Source organism: Trachypithecus francoisi, unplaced genomic scaffold (assembly GCF_009764315.1).
Source record: "Trachypithecus francoisi isolate TF-2019V2 unplaced genomic scaffold, Tfra_2.0 Contig01676, whole genome shotgun sequence".
NCBI classification, from domain to species: Eukaryota; Metazoa; Chordata; class Mammalia; order Primates; family Cercopithecidae; genus Trachypithecus; species Trachypithecus francoisi.
This window is the reverse complement of record NW_022681448.1, coordinates 255,874-276,713: the sequence shown is the minus strand read 5'-3', so window position 1 is coordinate 276,713 and position 20,840 is coordinate 255,874. Positions and strand designations below refer to the sequence as shown.

Genomic DNA, 20,840 nt, shown 5'->3' with positions numbered 1-20,840 from the left:
ACTATAAACTTGTCAAAGTTTTCCAAATTCTAAAACAAAACTTGCAAATGAATTCCAAAATCAAACAAAATATGGCTCTTAGAAAAGGTCATTTTTTTGTGCGACATTTCTCCTTAGTGTTGTCACATTTTACCTTTTCAATGCACAGCCAACATTTTCAAAGCAATTGGCTCTTATTGATTCCAGTTAGTTTACTGTTCTGTTTTTTTTTTTTTTCTTTCTTTGAATTTAGATTCTGCTTTATGGCACAATTGAAATCATCCCCACCAAAGTCATAAAAAGCCTCCTTCTTGTACTGCTGAGCAGGTCCTTTCAGTTCTTCTGGGTTCTCACCACAGCATCCACATGATTAAGCCTTATCTTCTTGATGTACTCCTAGTTCTGTCTCACTTTTCCTCTCTTGGACTCTGACATCAATTATTTGTCTTCATCTCTGAGTCCTCTTTCCTCTCCCACTTTCCAATTAAGATGAGTTCACTGCAGGTTTGCATTTGGGCCCTTGGTGTCCACACTGCATCCTCCTCTCTTTTAGCAAGGACCTCTCTAAACGACCTCAGCTCTCTATCACCTGTCTTCCCCCTCTTCTCTCATAAACATGCATTCCTCTCTCCCTAGAGTCTGCATCCTGCTTCATGCAGTGGGTCCTAAACTGTCACCTTTATTTCCCCAGACATGCCAGTGTCTTCTCCTAACTCTTCTGCTTCTGGAAGTATGGAGTGGGAGCATCTATAAATTCATTTTATTCCAAAATTTTATTAGTCATCAACTCATAGTCTGGGAAAGTATTTAGTATTTCTTTTATTTTCCCACTGCCCATACCCTGCATCTTTCCATCTCATTTTTTAAACAGCTTTATTGAGATATACTTCACATACCATATAGTTCACCCATTTAAAGTGTTACAGTTTAATGGTTTTTAGTGTATCACATCATTAATTTTCACAATTGTGGCAAAATGCATTTAACATAAAATGTGCCATTTTGATCACTTTAAGTATGCGATTCAGTGACATTAGCTACCTTGATTATGTCATGCAACCGTCATAGCCATGTATTTTCAGGATTTTTACCATCCCAAACAGACACTCTGTGGCTATTAAGCAATAACTCCCCCCTTTCCCACTCTCACCAGACACTGGTGACCTATAATCTACTTTCTATGATCTTCCCTATTCTAGGTATGCCCACGTAAGTGGAATCATGTAATGTTTGTCCTTGTTGTCTACTTTATTTCATGTCGCATGTTTTCAAGGTTCAGTCATATTGTAGAATGTATCAGAATGTTACTCCTTTTTATGGCTGAGTATTCCATTGTATGCATATACCACATTTTGTCTATTCCTTTATCTGTTGAAGGATAGCTTGGATTGTTTCCATCTCTTGGTGATTGTGAATAATGCTCCAATGAACATGGTGTCCAGTGTCTGTTCAAGTCCCTACTTTCAGTTCCTTTGGATATATACCTGGGAGTGGAATTGCTGGGTAATATAACATTCTTCACTTAGTATTTTTGACAGGCCAAAAAGCAACATAGCAGCTGCAACATTTTCCATTCCCACCAGCAATGTACAGGGTTCCAACTTCACATCCTTGCCAACACTTATTATTCTCCTATTTTCTCAATTATAGCCTTCCTAGTGTCAAGTGGTATCTCTTTTATACCAAGTGGTATCTCTTTTATATCTGATGCCTGGGCTATTATAATAATCTCCTAACTACTTATTTCTGCTTATTATTTCTTTCTTAATATATCTAGCACAATAACGCGTTATTTCCTTACCTAAAAAAATTGATTGACCAGTAACTTTTAATGGCTCTTTATTGTTCCTTGAAAAAAAGTCTAAAGTCTACTAGCCTACAAAACTTTCTGTTTTCTTGGCCTCAGTCTGCCTTAGTAGTTCCCTACCTTACTGTATATTTGGAAAGAATAAATGAGAGAATATAGTCTTAGCACAGTTGCCTAACACGTCTTCATTAAATGTTTACTCTTACAAAGTAGTATCACCGAATTTGTTGAGGAGGAAAATGAAGTTCTTAAGAGCTATGTAGTTCAGCAAGTCTAATTGCTCAGTCTGAGTCAGTCAGCTTTTGAGTGAGCCAGACTCAGGTGGGACTGAAGTAACCACACTTAATTGTTTCTGCTACTCCATGTAGAATTATGGAATAAGGATGATTCATACCCCAGCGATACTTTGATAGCCAGATCAGGGAACAATTATATCATGGTTCACCTGTCCCTAGTCAAAGATCCAATTTTTGCGTAAGTTCCACATCTAGAACCCTTCTAGCATAATCCCTGCCTTATCCTGATGACCCGTGTGTCATGCTGCCTTTCCAGAGAATTGCAAATACTATGCCTCAATCCAATGGCTGTTTTAGTCGCAGTAATACAAACATTCTTCTGCTTATATTTGACTCACACTCACAGAGGCCTCCTCCTCACCTGGTTGGCTCTTCGTTTACCTCACCTTACTAGGCAGCTACAACCATGCTCTGTTGTGAGAGGTCTAGCCTCAGGGTCTTTATCTGCCCCAATCCTCTACTCTTCCTTTGTGACTATTTTTCCATTTTGCTTGAAGTTATTTTTCTCCTGGTAAGCCTCCAAACTAGCCTTCTTCTGTCTTTCTGATTGCTTTATTCTAGCAGCTTTCTTTAGCAGCAAGTAGACTAGCTATGACAGCTTGCTTTCCAATCTGAGGGCACCTGGTCGGGAGGATGAGAAGAAAACTTGAAGGAAATATGCAATCAGAATAGGCAGTCATCTTTGATTTACATGATTTCTTTCCCTTTCCTTGATTATTTTACAGTTTTGTTTCATTTAGGTGGTAAGCCCAAGGGATTTGAAGCTGCTTTGCTTTTGAAGTTCGAGCAGCTCCAAGTGTGCTGTTAGCATTTGATTATTAACGCATGATAACGATAAAAACAATCCCAGCAACAACAAGCAGATACTACCATCTGCTACTGCTTCAGGGCTAAAAGCGGGACATTTTCAAGGCCAGCTGTTTTGGAGGTACTTTACCTTTTCTTGCACCATTTGCTTTCCATTTGAAGGCACAGGAGCCTGAAAACACTTTTTAGAATTTGTTCCCCTACCAATATGCTATTAATTTCCATATTAACCATCTTATAGCTCTAATATTCTAAGCTCTATGTCACTTTTTAAAATTCTACTTGACTGTTTTTTAGATGTTCCCATATCCTTTTTATCCAGTGGGGATTAGAACTGCCAGAAGTGTTCCAGATGGCTTCACACCAGGCTGTGTAAGGCAGGGCTTCTGCTTCCTCAGTCTCACATATGAGTGGCCCTTGTCAGAAACGCAAGATTGGCCTTGACTCTCCGGAGGGCAGGCCTCCTCCAGCATGTGGGAATGGAGGAGCAGAAGTCTAGACCACTGGACTCTAAATCAGTAACATCTGCATGTCTGCTCACTCAGACTCCTTGATGCAGAGCAAAGATGGCTTTTTTTGATGCCTTCATTGAAGATCAGACCGACTTTACTTTTCCTCTATGTTATCCAGTGTTTAGTAGATGAGCTCCTGAGATTCAGGGTATTCACTGAGGTGTTGTTTTATAACCAAAGTTAGAAGCCAGTTGGTGACAAATTCTCTACCTTCAACTGTTTTTAGAATGATTAAATTAATAATACTTAAAATATCTTTCCACCATGTCTTTTTCCAGAAAGGTGTTACAGGAAAATGTAATTTGATATGAATTAAACTGTGTTCCTCATAATGTCATTAAAACTTTCAAAAATAATTGTTTCTTTCCTGTACAGGAACATTTTATAGTGCAAGTTACTATGGTTCCTTAATATAAGACTTGAGAGACCTGCCATATATATTCCATAATTGGTTCATTAAGAAGTGTGAAACTCGGCTGGGTGCGATGGCTCATGCCTGTAAGCCCAACACTTTGGGAGGCCGAGGCAGGTGGATCACTTGAGGTCAGGAGTTCAAGACCAGCCTGGCCAACATGTTGAAACCCCGTCTCTACTAAAAACAAAAAATTAGCTGGGCGTAGTGGCGAGCACCTGTAATCCCAGCTACTTGGGAGGCTGAGGCAGGAGAATTGCTTGAACCCGGGAGGCAGAGGTTGCAGTGAGCCAAGATTGCGCCATTGCACTCCAACCTGGGCAACAAGAGTGAAACTCTATCAAAAAAAAAAAAAAATGCATGAAACCCTTTTAAAATTCTTGGCTGAACGTGAGTTTTAGGACAGGGGTGTCCAATCCTTTGGCTTCCCTGGGCCACATTGGAAGAAAAAAAGTTGTCTTGGGCCACATATAAAATACACTAACAGTAATGATAGCCAAAGAGCTAAAAAAAATCAGAAAGAAACTCACAATATTTTAAGAAAGTTTATGAATTTATGTTGGGCCGCATTCAAAGCCTTCCCAGGGTGCAGATTGGACAAGTTTTTCCTAGAAGTTATCTGTATTTGGGGGAGTTTATTGTGCCTGTGGTACAACTAAAATCAATGAAGTGGTAAACTGTTGTTGGAGGTTTCCTCCAGAACTGCTGATAAATTTGAATGGCTCTCAAGGCCACTCCAAGGTGACATTTTTCCCCTGAAATTCCTGTCTATCATACCCACACTGTCCTCAACACACTCTCCAATAATGCTTCATCTTCAGACTTCAACAAAAGGTGAAAACCCACATTCAAAATGTCAGACAGAATTTCCTGCAGGCTATATGGATAAGATGTATATAACACATAAATAATGTTATGTTTAGACTTGAGTCCTATCCTCACGATAGCTCATTATGTCTATGCAAATATTCCAAAACCCAAACAAATCTAAAATCTGAGACATTTCTGATCCCAAGCTATACTTTATCTATACTTTACAAAACAGAGTTAATGAACTGAAAGAGATTGTGAAGTATTTCACTCAAATTCAGCACAGGAAAACAACACAAGCATTTTTTTTTTTTTTTTTTTTTAAGAAACAATAGTAGACAAAGGGAATGGATTAAAACATTCTTTTGTAACCAAATAGAAATTCTGTATGTTCACTCATGAACGAATGGTGAAACAGCTGAAATCTGAGTCCAAGTTGTTCATAATAGTGATTATGAAGAAGACATTGTTAACGTTGCAGAAAAAATCCCTGGAAGCAATGTGATGAAAAAGTGTGAATGAAGACTGAAAAATATTTAAAATTCGAATGATTAATACTCAGTATTTTGCAGAAATGAGGAAAGAATGCTCAGGTCAAAAGCCCATGCTAATTCACAAGTAGAATAGATAAAGATACCGCAACACATAGTTTCATCACAGTGAACTCCCAGAATATCGACATTCTGGGAAAAAGCTTAATAGTTTTCCGAAAATAGATGTTATTTACAAAGAAAAAATAATCAGGTAAATAACAGATGATTCAGTAAAAATCAAATTGAAAAGTACAGAGGCTAAACTGCAAATTAGAATGAATAAAACAACTCATTCTATAGTGAGAAACACTTTTATATTTTAAGATATGAAGGACTAGTTCAGCAGGAAGAAGGTCCAAATGAAACCTATGGTAAACAAGAGATTATAGTCAACTATTTTCTATAAGATACATTATTTACTGTGATTTTTAAAGGGCAAAATTTATCATCTAAATGATAAGAAATTATAATGGAATAAAAAGCCAGTAAAGGAGAAAAATAGAAGAAGACTACTATAAACTGGCCAAGAAAAAATAATAGTATAAATTATATCAAAAACACCGATATGAGTAAAATGAGTAAGACTATGCAATTGGAGAAAATAAAATACAGGTATATGCTGTTTATAAGAGACAGTCTTACAATAAAGAAAAAAAAACCCATAAAGATTGAAAATAAAGGAAAGGTAAAATATCTAATAATAGAAAAGCCCAAATCACTGATAAGTGATAAAAATTACTTGTTTAACAAATATTTATATGCTGCTATGTGCTGGGCTAGGAATACAGAAATAATCAAAAGAGAGAAAGCTCCCTGCCCTTGTGGATCTTATATTCTGGTAGAAAGCATCTAGTATTCAAAGTTCACAGAATTATCAGGAGAAACTGTCAGATCTACACATCGCATGTCTATCAGAAAACAGATATGTGTATCTAATGCTTAATGGAGAAATCATCATGACTATTTCTATATGTTTAGTTTGAACAACAATTTTTTAAAATAGTAGAATATAGCTTCGAGTTCTCACAGAAAACAAATGTCAGAATATAATTGGATGATCTGAGGATGGCAATTTACAAAGGCACTATTTATAAAGGGGTGGGTTTAGGTGAAATCTTCAGGGATCCTTGGACATACCCCAAGCTAAGAGCAGTAAACTTGTCACCATGCCTAGAACAGAAGGGACCAGAAGAGAGAGCAATTTCTAGACTCTGTTGAGAGGAAATCGTTGAAAAGGCTGCTTTGGGAGGTCCGTGTGTTCAGCGGGGAGACACACCAGCCTAACGGGATCTTGCAAGAAATGAACCAGTGGTGTAAATCCCCTGAACTTACTCTCCTTCCTGCCCTGCCTCTGGTCTCCTCCAAAGCCTGACATTGGCCAGCTCAACTGGAATCCATAAAGCAAAGAGTTGTTTGAAGTCATCTGTTCAGATCAATCTGCAGGCTGCAAGCCAAAGGGAGGAAAGGTATCAAGTGCTCCTTAGAAGAAAAGTTATAACTTGAAGTTAATTGATGTTACATGTCAGGATGAACATAATGAGTTAGATTTTGAACTCAAGAATATAAAGAGAATAGAGTAAATCTGGAGAAGGCAAAGCAATAATGATGATCAAGGTGAAGGAGAGATTAAATGACACAGGTAATAAGAAAAATTTTACAAACCATAGTTGAAAGCAATAAAGAAAAACTGAAAATCTGTGCTTTGAAGAAAAATATAAATATTCTTTTAGCAATAATAATTAAAGAACGAAAGAAAGTGGAATTTTTTTCCAATCATTTTTACTTACATAAACTTAAGAAGAAATACAAAGCCTTACAAAATCAGTAGCCATTAAAATATTGAATCAATTATCAAAGGTTCCACTCCAAAAGACACCATGCCCTAGACACCATCTTTGAGGTGTTTTTTTTAATCATACCTTTAAGGATTAGAGACAACAAAATAAGAAAGTAAGATATGATGGCCAAGACAGCTAGTTGACCACTCTTTCTCCCACACCAAGAATCTGTTATTTCTGATGTTTTCATTTGTAGAAATTTTATCTGGTTACAGAGTTGGTCAACTAAAAATGAAAATTCCCAGTTATTATTTCAACTAGGTGTACTATGTAATAGATTCTGGTGAATGGGACGTGAGTTACTGTAATACGTAGAACTTTTAGCATGTGTTTTTAAATGTAAGGGAATGTGCTCTTCTTTTCTTCCTTATCTTGTCCTCAATTGCTAGGATGCGGACACAGTTGTCACAAGTGAAGCAGCAATTTTATACTATGAGACGAAATCCTAGATTGCAGAAACCAGAGCAACAAGGTAGAGTCTATAATGCCAACAGTGTGGAACTGCAATATCAGTCCTGGTCTTTATATGAGGGAGGAGTGTCTGTTTTTTAACAGTTTTTATTACCTTGGGCTTTGTCATAGTAACTTGATCACCATTTGGTAATGGAAGAGGAATACTGCCTTAACAGCTAACCGATTAACTCAATGGTTGGGTACAGGCAGAGAAGACACATGTTACTGTGGCAAAATATTTGGTGAGAATTGCGCCTTGAAGGAGAGATGAAATGTGTTGAGAATACCTTTCAGTTTCATGTAACTGGTTGGAAAATCAGAGCATGTTGGTAGATATAAGTTGCTACTTAAAATTTTTAGCGAAATTTCCTGCGAGAAATTAGCCCAGGATGTTGACCTTTTGTAATAAAGCCTCCTTACAATAGATAAGATTTTGGCCCCGAGCTCTGAGCTCTTCTCAAGGGCATCATATTGAGACCTCCTTGCAAACAATTGGAAGCAATGCACTAGCATAGATCATACTAAGAAGGTTGCCCCAACCTCCAGGTGACCTCAGAGTAGCCACCATTGTTTAAAGAGAGAGACACACTTTGGGAGGCCGAGGCGGGTGCATCACCTGAGGTCAAGAGTGCAAGACCAGCCTGGCCAACATGGTGAAATCCTGTCTCTACTAAAATTATAAAAAATTAGCCAAGCGTGGTGGCGCATGCCTGTAATCCCAGCTGTGCAGGAGACTGAGACAGGAGAATCATTTGATTGAGCTACTTCTTGCAGGAGTCAGGATCTAGGATCTGCATGTGTAGACCATACAAAGACAAACAACTCGGGAGGTGGAGGTTGTAGTGAGCTGAGACTGTGCCACTGCACTTCAGCCTGGGTGACAGAGACAGACTCCACCTGAGAGAGAGAGAGAGAGAGAGAGGAGAGAGAGAGAGAGGGAGGGAGGGAGGGAGGGAGGGAGGAGAGAGAGAGAGAGGAGAGAGAGAGAGAGAGAGAGAGAGAGAGAGAGAGAGACAGGCATTACATAGAAGCAGTAAAGATCAATCTTTTCAGATCATTGATAGTAACAACCACTTGTAACTAAACTCCTGCTATGACAAGCAAGAAAATGAAAAAACTGTATGAAGTATAGAAATAAAAGAAAACTATTTTCAGGCATCAGCCTATAGGCAGGGTAGAACTATGACCCCTGAGGAGAACATCAAATAAGGGAAGAATTTAAAATTTGCCATGCTTTCTGCCTGGAAGCAATTTTCAGACTGCAGCCCTGGGAAGGGCATCCCTGAGTGCCCAGTGATGTCTGGAGTACAGAAGACAGAATGAGGAGTTGGGAGAGGCTGAGGCATGTAGAACATATGAGAAGACCACCTGAGAGAAGAAGAAAGGCATCTGAGAAATCTGTGTAGGGGTCCCTGTTACTCTTTGACTGAGTATGAATCTTTGTATGCATACAGTGCAAACCCACAAGGCTAGAAATTGATAGAACTGCCAACAGAAATAGAAAAATCCACAACTGTAATTGTGCCAAGACCAGCTCAGTTGGGGAGACCCTCACCCAGAGGCGCGAGAGGAATTAAAGACACACACACAGAAATATAGAGGTGTGAAGTGGGGACTCAGGGGTCTCACAGCCTTCAGAGCTGAGAGCCCAGAACAGAGATTTACCCACATATTTATTAACAGCAAACCAGTCATTAGCATTGTTTCTATAGATGTTAAATTAAGTAAAAGTATCCCGTATGGGAAACGAAGGGATGGGCTGGATTGATTGCAGCAGGAACACGCCCTTAAGACACAGATCGCTTATGCTTTTGTTTGTGACTTAAGAATGCCTTTAAGCGGTTTTCCGCCCTGGGCGGGCCAGGTCCTTCCTTGCCCTCATTCCTGTAAACCCACAACCTTCCAGCTTGGGTGTTAGGGCCATTATGGACATGTCACAGTGCTGCAGAGATTTTATTTAGGGCCAGTTTATGGCCAGATTTTGGGGGGCTTGCTCTCAATATGTCTCCCTTTGATTTGCGAAGAGATGAAAGCAAGGGCAGCTTTGTCACGGTGAGCTACTTCTCGCAGGAGTCAGGATCCAGGATCCGCATGTGTAGACCATACAAAGACAAACAACATAGATTAAAGCACAATCATCATTGAAGTCACAGAGCTTCCTAGTGTTTTTATCCATTTTAATGGGTTACTAGCTGCTAATTTGTCCGCAGCTCTTTTAAGCACTCCCGTTCCTGGCATTAAGGTTAGGTGTGCCTGGGATGCTTTCAATGTTTGTTGTTTTAATTTTGCTATATCCAAAAACAAGTTTGTAGAGTGTCCTTCTAGATGCTTTTATATTCTTTCCCAAATTTTGATCTTTTTAAGAGCATTTTATAGTTTCCACAAATCCTTATGTTTAGCTCCTAGAGTGGGCCATATCATTTGAGGTTGAGCTGCCACTACACCGCCATGGTTCTAGATAATAGGAACTTGGCTGTACTTCTAAGCATTTCTACCATCTGACCATTTTGTTCAGCTCATCTGAACATCGTGTGGCTGTGGCACACAGACTGAGAGGTGCAGTTCAAGCTAAACATCCTCTTGGGGACCGATGAATAATGGTTCCATAGGCATCGTTGTTCTGCACCTCTGCCTGTTCTGCAAAGCAATCTTCCTAAACAAGCACGTTCATTTTTGCTAATTGGGTCCAATCCTGTTTAGAAATAGGTTTTTGAGGGCAGTATGCCTCAATTATAGGAGCAGATTTATTACGGTAAATACTGAGATCAGAAAGCATGTGTAACTGCGTCACAGTGATTGCATCCAGGCTTTATTACCAGCCCTTATTGAAGGAATATTCACAGCAGTGGTGATCACCGCTATCATAGCTACCATTAAATTATTCATTGTGACTGGTTGTCCCGCTTTCCTCAGATTTTCTTCCACCATCTGTGACAGCTTCTTGATGTTGCATTCGACGGGTGTTGCTTGTGACAATTGGGGTCCTCCTTAGCGTCAGCCTTGACGTGGCTGCAACCAGGGGGTCCTCGGGAACCTCCTGGAGTCTCTTCTTTGGCATCTGGCTCATGATAAGGTTTCAGGTGTCTTGATGGTATCCAAATCGGCTATTGATTTTGGCCTGGAGAAATACAAGCATAACCTCTGCCCCCAGTTATTATTTTACCTATTTCCCAACTTTTTGTTATTGGATCTTTTCACCAAATGATGCTAGATTCAATTGTGTATGGGCTGTCCTGTCATCCCTATTTCTCCTCCTTTTTTGTTTTTGTCATCAGTTATTTTTCTGTATGAAATCGTAACTGAGCATTTTCTATTTACTGTGTGGAATGAACTATGTATGAAGAATCAGAAATCACATTAATAGGCATATCAAAAGCAGTCAATACCTCAATTACCACTGCAAGCACCGCTTTTTGAGCTGAAGTAGAGGGCCTCTGAAAAACTTTACTTTTTGAGCCAAAATAAGAAGCTTTACCATTACTAGACCCATCTGTAAAAACATTCTCAGCACCTTCAACTGGTTTAAATTTAGTTATTTTAGGGAGAATCCAATTAGTTAATTTCAAAAGCTGAAACAGCTTTGTTTTAGGAAAACGATTATGGAGAATACCCACAAAGTCAGCTAAATGGGTTTGCCAAGTAAGACTATTTATGAAAGCTTGCCGTATTTGTGCCTTCATGAGGGGGACAATAATTTTTCCAGGATCATATCCATGTAATTTAACAAACCGAGTTCTCCCAATCCCTATCATAGTAGCGATTTGATCTAAATAAGGAGTTAAGAGTCCGTGAATTCGTATGTGGAAGAAAAGGCCACTCTACGTAAAGTCCTGTTCTTGGACAGTAACACCAGTAGGTGAATGCTGAGTTGAAAAAATGAGCAAATCTAGAGTCTTCTCTGGATCTATTCTATTTTTCTGAGCCTTATGGAATTGCTTCTCAATCAGTTGTAACTCTGCCTCCGCCTCCTTTGTTAATTGCCGAGGGCTAGTGAGACTAGGATTTCCTCTAAGGATAGAAAACAGATTACTCATGGCATAGGTAGGAATGCCTAGAGCAGGTCATATCCAATTAATATCCCTTAGTAATTTTTGAAAGTCATTTAATGTTTTTAATTTATCCTTACATATGGTTACTTTCTATGGCATAATGGTAGTGTTATTTACTAAGGTCCCCAAGTAGGAGTAAGGAGTAGTGGTCTGAATTTTGTCAGCAGCTATAATTAAACCAGTGTGAGAAACTGAATTTTGCAGGTGATCATAACATTGGAGTCATATTTCTCGAGTGGGGGCAGCACAAAGTATATCATCCCTATAGTGAATAATGTAACACTGAAAATTTTTTACGAGTAGGTTCAATTGCTTGCTCCACATACGGCTGGCAAATAATGGGACTGTTTAATATTCCCTGTGGCAACAGTTTCCAATGATAATGCTTAGCAGGCTGCAGGTTGTTTACCGCAGGAATCATAAATGCAAACCATTCACAGTCTTGCTCAGCTAAAGGGATAGCAAATAAATAATCTTTTAAATCTATAACTATTAAAGGCCAATTTTTTGGAATTATAGCAGGAGAAGGCAATCCTGGCTATAATGCTCCCATAGGTTGTATAACTGAATTGATGGCTCTTAAGTCAGTTAACATTCTCCATTTTCCTGAGTTTTTCTTATTTACAAAAACTGGAGAATTCCAAAGAGAAAATGTTGGAGCTATGTGCCCATTTGCTAATTGTTCAGCAACTAATTTCTCTACAGCAGCCTCCAGTTTCTCTTTATTTACCGGCCATTGTTCTATCCCAGTTGGCTTATCTGTTACGCATTTTAAAGGTATAGGTTCTGGAGGCTTAACAGTGGCCACCATCAAAAAATTTTTTTCTGATCTTTGGCGGGAACTTTGTTTTTCCGCTTGTTCTGGGATTAGAACGTGTGCTCCCCATTGTTATAATAAATCTCTTCCCCATAAATTTATAGGTACAGAAGTTATAATTGGTTGAATAGTCCCAGGTTGTCCTTTGGGCCCCTCACAATGCAAAATATAATGACTTTGATATACTTCAGCGGCTTTACCGACTCCAACTATGTTAAATTGAGCAGGTTGAACTGGCCATGTGGACGGCCCGTGCTGTAGAGAAATGATTGAAATGTCCACTCCCGTGTCTACCAAACCTTTAAATTTCTTTCCTTGAATAGTTATTTCACAGGTAGGACGTTTATCAGTAATTTGATTTACCCAATAAGCTGCTTTGCCTTGTTTATTTTGTTATGCCCAGACCGTTTATTCCCCGAAGAAGACCACCAGAGTCCAGAGTCAAAGCCAAGCGGCAAGGATCTTTAATGCAAGTTCGAACTTGGTCCCTCCGTTCTACAACATACAAGAGGGCCCCGAACAATGCGTGCGCTTGCTTTTTATAGCTCGAGGTAAACAGGACTTGTCAGGTTACAGAGGAACAAGGCATTTCTCTAGGTTACAGCATTACAATTGGTTTACACTTTAAGTTATACTTTTAGCAGCCTTCTTATCGGTTCCTGCGCTTTTACAAACAGTTGTAACCTTATCGGAGCTTCTCCAGGTGTTGTTTTTCTTCTAAAGTTGAGATATATGGAGGAATGTGTTTGTGTCGGGCCCAGGAAGTGGAGGCATAAGGGGGGATGTGATGTGTCGGGCTCAAGGCTGTGATGTATGGAGGAATGTGTTCTTTCAATTTGTGCTTCGAAATCCTCCTGTTCGTTTAATTTCACTTTTTCCCATTCCCACATACGGCACCATCAGGAGCTGTGCTATGCGCTCTCCTGGCTCTGCTTTCCAGGGAATAGAAGTGGATATAACAATTTGAATTTCCCCGTTATAATCTGAATCAATGACTCCTGTATGTATTTGTACGCCTTTTAAACTTACACTAGACCTACCTAAAAGTAATCCTGTTGTCCCTGCTGGCAAGGGTCCACAGACTCCTGTTGGGACCTTTTGCAGGGGTTCCCCAGGCAGAAGGCTCATAGCTTTTGTGCAGCATAAATCTACCGGCTGTGGCGGGGGACAGATATTGTACAGGGGTGAGGGAATGGCCCGAGCCGGAAATGCCCCGGGGTGGGCCCCTCATGACGTTTCCCAAAATCAGGTTCCCATCAAACCTAGGGTGACAGTGATCACCCCAATGTTTTCCTTTTTTACATTTTGGACATATTTCAGGATCAGCAGTTTTCTTTTCTCCCCTATCTGGCGGCCTGACTCGCTGATTTTTTCTGCGTTCTTTTTTAGTATGACCATGCTTCCCACAGCTAAAACGAGCTCCAGGAAATGGAGTATTTCCTTTATCCACTCTCAGTCCTGCCATTGCCTGTGCCAACAAGGTAGCTTTATGCAGATTACCTCCGATACCATCACAGGCCTTGATATAATCAACTAAATGTGCTTTCCCTCTGATAGGTCGCAGAGCAGCCTGGCCATCGGGATTAGCATTGTCGAAAGCTAGTGACTGCAATACTATATCCTGAGCAGCCAAATCTGCATCATCTTTTTAAGAGACTCCTGTAACCGATCTATAAAATCAACATATGGTTCTCTTTGTCCCTGTTTTATAACACTAAAGGAAGGGTATTTTTCCCCACCTGAAGTGATTTTTTCCCAAGCTCTAATGCACACTCCTCTAAGCTGTTCTGTGGCCTTATCCTGCGTGACCAGTTGTGCATCTAAACCAGCCCAACTGCCAACCCCCAAAAGTTGGTCTGCAGTTATATTAATGGGAGGTTGGGCCTGGGCATTGTGAGCAGCCTGAATGGAAGCTTCAGATCTGCCCACCAAGTTTTAAACTATAGGAACTGAGCAGGAGTTAGACAAGCTCGAGTAAGAGCGTCCCAGTCAGTAGGAATCACCCGACTGGAAACAGCAACATTCTTGAACAGTCCCACGACAAAAGGAGAACCTGGTCCCTACTCATTTATTGCTTGTTTTCATTCTTTGAGTAATTTAAAAGGAAAAGGCTCAAATGTAGCTGTAATATTTCCCTGTTGATCTGGGGAGTGTATTCTAACAGGGAACTGCCAAGCCTCTAAATCACCCTCTCGTCTAGCTTGCTGAATTCCTGCCTGCATAGAACTAAGAGTGGTCACTTGAGGCACCGCTCGAACAGTCACTGGGGCAACTACTTTTCGCCCAGTGTCCTCTGGAAAAGAAAGATCTGGGGAGTCATTTTCTTCAAAATAATAATGAGGGGGTGCAGAAGGGTAGGGATGAACCTCTCCTTCCTTTGACGCTTTAGCTTCAGTTGGCAAATAAACCTGCTCTGTAACCTCTTCTGTTACTTCGCTATACTCTTGTTCCTCCTCGTCATCAGTGTGAGAAAGTTCCAAGGTGAAAGGAACCAGACCCCACCCCTGTCCCATTGTTACCCTGACGCTTCTGAGCTCCCCTTCTTACCCACCATGGGGATTGCTTTAAGAGTACTCGGGTGTCCTCCAGCTTCTTTTCCGTTCCAACCATTGCTCCAGCCACCCTTCAACCTGGATTCAAGCCCCCACAAATGGACGCCACTTGCGAGACCAGCTCGGTTGTGGAGACCCTCACCCAGAGGCACGAGAGGAATTAAAGACACAGAAATACAGAGGTGTGAAGTGGGGAATCAGGGGTCTCACAGCCTTCAGAGCTGAGAGCCCGGAACAGAGATTTACCCACATATTTATTAACAGCAAACCAGTCAATAGCATTGTTTCTGTAGATATTAAATTAACGAAAAGTATCCCTTATGGGAAACGAAGGGATGGGCCGAATTAATTGCAGCAGGAACACGCCCTTAAGACACAGATTGCTCATGCTTTTGTTTGTGGCTTAAGAATGCCTTTAAGCGGTTTTCCGCCCTGGGCGGGCCAGGTGTTCCTTGCCCTCATTCCCGTAAACCCACAACCTTCCAGTGTGGGCGTTAGGGCCATTATGGACATGTCACAATGCCACAGAGATTTTGTTTATGGCCAGTTTTGGGGCCAGTTTATGGTCAGATTTTGGGGAGCTTGCTGCCAACATAATTGAATATTTTAATAGCCCTCTCTAAAAATGGATATGAGAATTAGAGAGAAATTAGCAAAATCATAAAAACACTATAAACAAATTTGACCTATTAGCATTTATAGACTATGTTATCTAATAACAGCAGAATATATATAGTATATACAAAGGAACAGGAAGTATTTACCAGATGAACTGTATTCTGGGTCACAAAATAAGTTTGGACAACTTTTAAATAATTCTTTTTATACAGAGTATATTCTCTGACCATGTAATAGAATTGGAAATCAACAACAAAGACCTCTAGAAAATCCCTAAATATTTTGAAAGTAAATCATTAACATAAATAATCAATGAATCAGAAAAGAAATTAAAAGAGATACCTAAAAAATCTGTTTTGAACCAAATGAAAGTGAAAACCTAAGAGTATACAATTTTGTGAAATGGTACTAAAAGAGCATACAGTACTTTTCACAGTACTGAAATATTATGTTGGAAAAGACCTTATGATAGGTCTGCTAAATGGCTAAAGTTACCACCTTAAGAAACTAGAAAAAGTAGATCATATGAATCCCAAACAATGAAGAACTAAAGGAAATTTAAAAAAATGAGTGAAATTAACTAAATAGTAAACAAAGCAACAATAAATCAATGAAACTAAAAACTCATTTTTGTGAAGACCAATACAACAAAAAAACTAACAGTCAAATTTATCAAGATAAAAAGAGAAAAAAGAGAGGAGGTACAAATTGTCAATATCAGAAAAAAGAGTGCTTATCTCACTACAGATTCTTTAGATACAGGAAAATAAAAGAATATAAGAAACAATATTCTGCCAATTAATTTAAATGTTTAGATTAAATGGATGGACAATTTTTTTATTTTGCAAGAGACAAACTACCAAAGGTGACTAAAGTGAAAATAGATAAACTGAATTGCCCTGTATTTTAAAAGTCATCTTTACATAGCTTGAGATATAATTTATATTCTATACAATTTGCATATTTAAGCATAAAAATCAAGATTTTCCAGAATATTCATAGAGTTGCATAATCATAATTAATTTTAAAACATTTTTGTCACTTTAGAAATAAACCCCAACCTCATTAGCAGTCATTTTCCATTTCCCTCCCAACTCCTAGACTGAAGCAACTGCAAATCTGAAAAAAGAAATCCACTTTTCTTTTTTCTATAGATTTTCTTATTCTGGACTTTTTCTGTAAGGAATTATGAAATATGGTCTTAGGTGGCTCTTGTTGATGGAAATTTGGTTTGTTTCTACTTTTTGGCTATTATGAATAATGCAGCTATGAATATTCATGTACAAGTTTTGATACGGACACTTAGTTTTACATATTTTTTATTTCTCCAGAGTATATTCTTAGGAATAGAATTGCTAGGTCATATGGTAACTCTATGTTTAACAGTTTGAGGACATTTCATACTGTTTTCCAAAGTAGCTACTATTTTAAATCCCCACTAGCAATTCATGATGGTTCTGGTTTCTCCACATCCTTGTCAAAACTTGTTCTTCTCTGCCTTTTTTTATTTTGGCCATCCTACTGGGTGTGAAGTAGTATCATATTGCAATTTTGATTGCAATTCCCTAGTGGATAAAACATCAAACAATTTTACTTATGCTTTTTGGCCATTTTTATATCTTATTTGAAAAAAGGTTTATTCAGATTCTTTCCTCATTTTAAAATTAATTATCTTTCAATTATTGAGTCCTGGGAGTTCTTTATATATCTTGAATAAAAGTCTATTATCAGATACGTGATTTGAAAATATTTTATCCCATTTTATGATTGTCTCTTCACTTTCTTGATGGTATTCTTTGAATCACAATTTTTAAAAATTTTAAATGGAGTCCAATTTATCTATTTTTATCATGTTGACAATTTTTCTTTCGTACTCCCATCAAAGAAGCCATTGCCTAGTCCCAGGCCACAAAGATTTACTTCTCTATTTTTTCCTAAGAATTTTATAGTTTTAGCTGTTACATTTAGGTCTATTATGAATTTTGAGTTGTTTTACATATGTTGTGAGGTAGGGGTCCAACTTTGTTTTTATTTTGCACATGAATACCCAGTTGTGCCAACATCATTTGTTGAGACCATTCCTGATCATTAAATCATTTTTGGCACACTTGTCAACAATTAATTGACCAGGCTGGGTGTGATGGCTCACACCTTCACGCCTGTAATCCCAGCACTTTGGGAGGCTGAGGCAGGCGGATCACCTGAGGTCAGGAGTTCGAGACCAGCCTAGCCAACATGGAAAAACCCCGTCTCTACTAAAAATACAAAACTTTGCTGGGTGTGGTGGCAGACGTCTGTCATCCCAGCTACTCGGGAGGCTGAGGCAGGAGAATTGCTTGAACCTGGGAGGGGGTGGAGATTGCAGTCAGCTGAGATTGCACCACTGCACTCCAGCCTGGGAGATAGAGCTAGATTCGGCCTCCCCTGCAAAAAAATATTAATTGACCATAAATATGAGAGTTTTTTTAGCGGACTCTTTATCATATTCCACTGATCTTCGTATTCACCTCTATCCCTGTACCACACTGTATGCTATACTGATTATTGTAGCTTTATAAGTTTTAAAATTGGAAAATGTGAGTCCTCCAAATTTGCTTTTTTTTCTTCAAGATTCTTTTGACAGTTCTTGGTCCTTTGCTGAATTTCTATAATTTTATCTTGCCTCGGCATTCATTTTGAATATAAATTAGACTCCCATACCAGAAGCAGGCCATAGTCATCTTTGACAGTTTTCCTTCTCCACCTCCTCTCACTTCCTCAATGTGGCCAATCTAAGTATCTGTCTTACACAGGAGGAAACAGCTAGGTACTACCTACTTACTCACTGCATGGCCCCCACCCCCGTATGAACTGCATAGATATGCTGCAGTGATCACCTCTCAGTCGCAGTATGACTCCACATAACTCGTGCCTGCTTGATCTAAACCTACCAGTTAGCAACCCTTATGGGACATCTGCATATGTAACACCTTGCACTGCAATTAAGGCATTGGCCCAGAGGTACCTGCCTCTCTCTTTCTTGCCCCTCCTCCTCTGGTTGAGTGTGTATCCCGGATAGCTCTCCCCTTCCCATTGGCCCTGTGAGGCGTGCTGCTCTCTTCTCTCTGGGATCTGTAGGTAATAATCTGCTTCTGTTATTTCTTGTGTTTTGTTGCTTTGGCTCCTCTTTGTTTCACCTGACAGACATACTGAAACATAGATTTTTCTCTGGTAAGGGCTCTCCTAAAGAGTAGGAATAAACTGAACACAGGTCAGACAAGAGACACAGTGTGTCTGCCAATGTGAGCAAGTTTCCTGTGAGAGGGACACCTGGTCATGGGTCAGCCACTTAGGCACAGGCCCTCTGCCAGGATGAAGACGCATCACATAAAAGGCACACTGTAAGTATCCATGACAAGATCCCCTGGAGCCCCATCAGGGCAGGGCTGGCATGTAGTGCTGATCTGAAAGAGACTTTAAAAGCAAATTAGAAAGAAAAAACAGTATGACACTTGCTTTTCCATACAAATTCTAGATTCAGCTTGTCAAATTAAAAAAAAAAAATCCAGAGAGATTTTGATAGGGAATGCATTGAATCTGAAGATCAATTTAGGGAGTTCTGACTCTGTGACCCCACCCAAACCTCATGTTCAATTGTCATCCCAGGTGTTGGTGGTGGGGCCTGGTGGGAGGTGATTGGATCATGGGGGTGGTTTCTAATGGTTTAGCGTTATCCCCCTAGTGCTCTCTCATGACAGACTTCTCATGATATCTACTTGTTTAAAAGTATAGAGCACCTCTCACAACCACCCACCACACTCTTTCTCCTGCTCTGGGCATGTAGGATGTACTGGCTTCCTCTTAGGCTTCTGTCATGATTGTAAATTTTCTGAGGCCTCGCTAGCCATGCTTCCTGTGTGGCCTGTGGAACTGTGAGCCAATTAAACTTCTTTTCTTTATAAATTACCCAGTCTCAGGTAGTTATTAATAGCAATGTAAGAATGGACTAATATGGAAATTTGGTACCAGGAGTGGGGCATTGCTATAAAGATACCTGAAAATGTGAAAGTGACTTTGGAACTGGGTAACGGGAAGAGGTTGGAACAGTTTGGGGGGTTCAGAAGAAGACAGGAATAGGAGGGAGGATTCTAGAAGAAGACAGGAAGATGAGGGAAAGTTTAGAACTCCCTAGAGACTTGTTGAATGGTTTTGACCAAAATCATGGTAGTGATATGGACAGTGAAGTTCAGGCTGATGAGGTCTCAGATGGAGATGAAGAATTTATTGGGAACTGGACTAAAGGCCACTCTTACTATGGCTTAGCAAAGAGACTGGAGGCATTCTGCCCCTGCTGTAGAGATCTGAGGAACTTTGAACTTGAGAGAAGGATTTAAGGTATCTGGCCGAAGAAATTTCTAAGCAGCAAAGCAGTCAAGAGGTGGCCTGGCTGCTTCTAAAAGCCTACATTCATTTGCATAACTAAAGAAATGACCTGAAACTGAAACTTATATTTAAAAGAGAATCAGAACATAAAAGTTTGGAAAATTTGTAGCCTGGCCATGTGGAAGAAAAAAAAAAACTAATTTTCTCTGGAGAAATTCAAGCCAGCTGCAGAAATTTTGCATAACTAAAGAGGAGCCAGATGTTAACAGCCAAGACAATGGGAAAATGCTTCCAAGATGTTTGAGAGACCTTCAGAGCAGCCCCTCCCATCACAGGCCTGTGGGCCTAGAATGGACGAGTCGATTTGTGTGCCAGGCCCAGAGCCCAACTGCTCTGTGCATCCTTGGGACATGGCACCATGTGTTCTAGTCACTCCAACTGAATCCATTGCTAAACGGTCCTCAGGTATGTCTCAGGTCACTGCTCCAGAGGATGGGAGCCTTGGCCGCCTCCACCTAGTGTTAAGCTTGCAGGTACACAGAGAGCAAGAGTTGAGGTTTGGGAGCCCCCGCCTAGATTCCAAAGATGTGTGTAAATGCCTAGACATTCAGGCAGAAGTCTGCTGCAGGGGCAGAGCCCTCATGGAGAACCTCTAGTAGGACAGTGTAGAGGGGAAATATATGGTTGGAGCCCCCACATGGAGTCCTCACTGGATCACTGCCTAGTGAAGTTGTGAGAAGACGGTCACAGTCCTCCAGACCCCAGAATGGTAGATCCACAAATAGCTTGCACTGCGTGTCTGGAAAAGCCATAGACACTCAACGCCAGTCTGTGAAAACAGAGCTGCCCAAAGACTTGGGATCCCACCCCTTGCATCAGTGTGGCCTTGATATAAGACATGGAATCAAAGGAAATTATTTTAGAGCTTTAAGATTTATTGACTGCCCTGCTGGGTTTTGGACGTGCATGGTGCCTGTAGCCCCTTTGTTTTGGGC

At 40.0% G+C, this 20,840-nt stretch overlaps 1 long non-coding RNA gene across 1 annotated transcript; it reads left to right on the top strand.

Moving 5' to 3' along the window:
* Nucleotides 1-705: 705 nt before the first annotated feature.
* LOC117074942 lies at nucleotides 706-20,606 on the top strand. Its single transcript, XR_004433785.1, has 3 exons — nucleotides 706-716; nucleotides 8,842-8,849; nucleotides 20,449-20,606. It is a non-coding gene; the product is annotated as an uncharacterized LOC117074942 (long non-coding RNA).
* The last annotated feature ends 234 nt before the right edge of the window (nucleotides 20,607-20,840 follow it).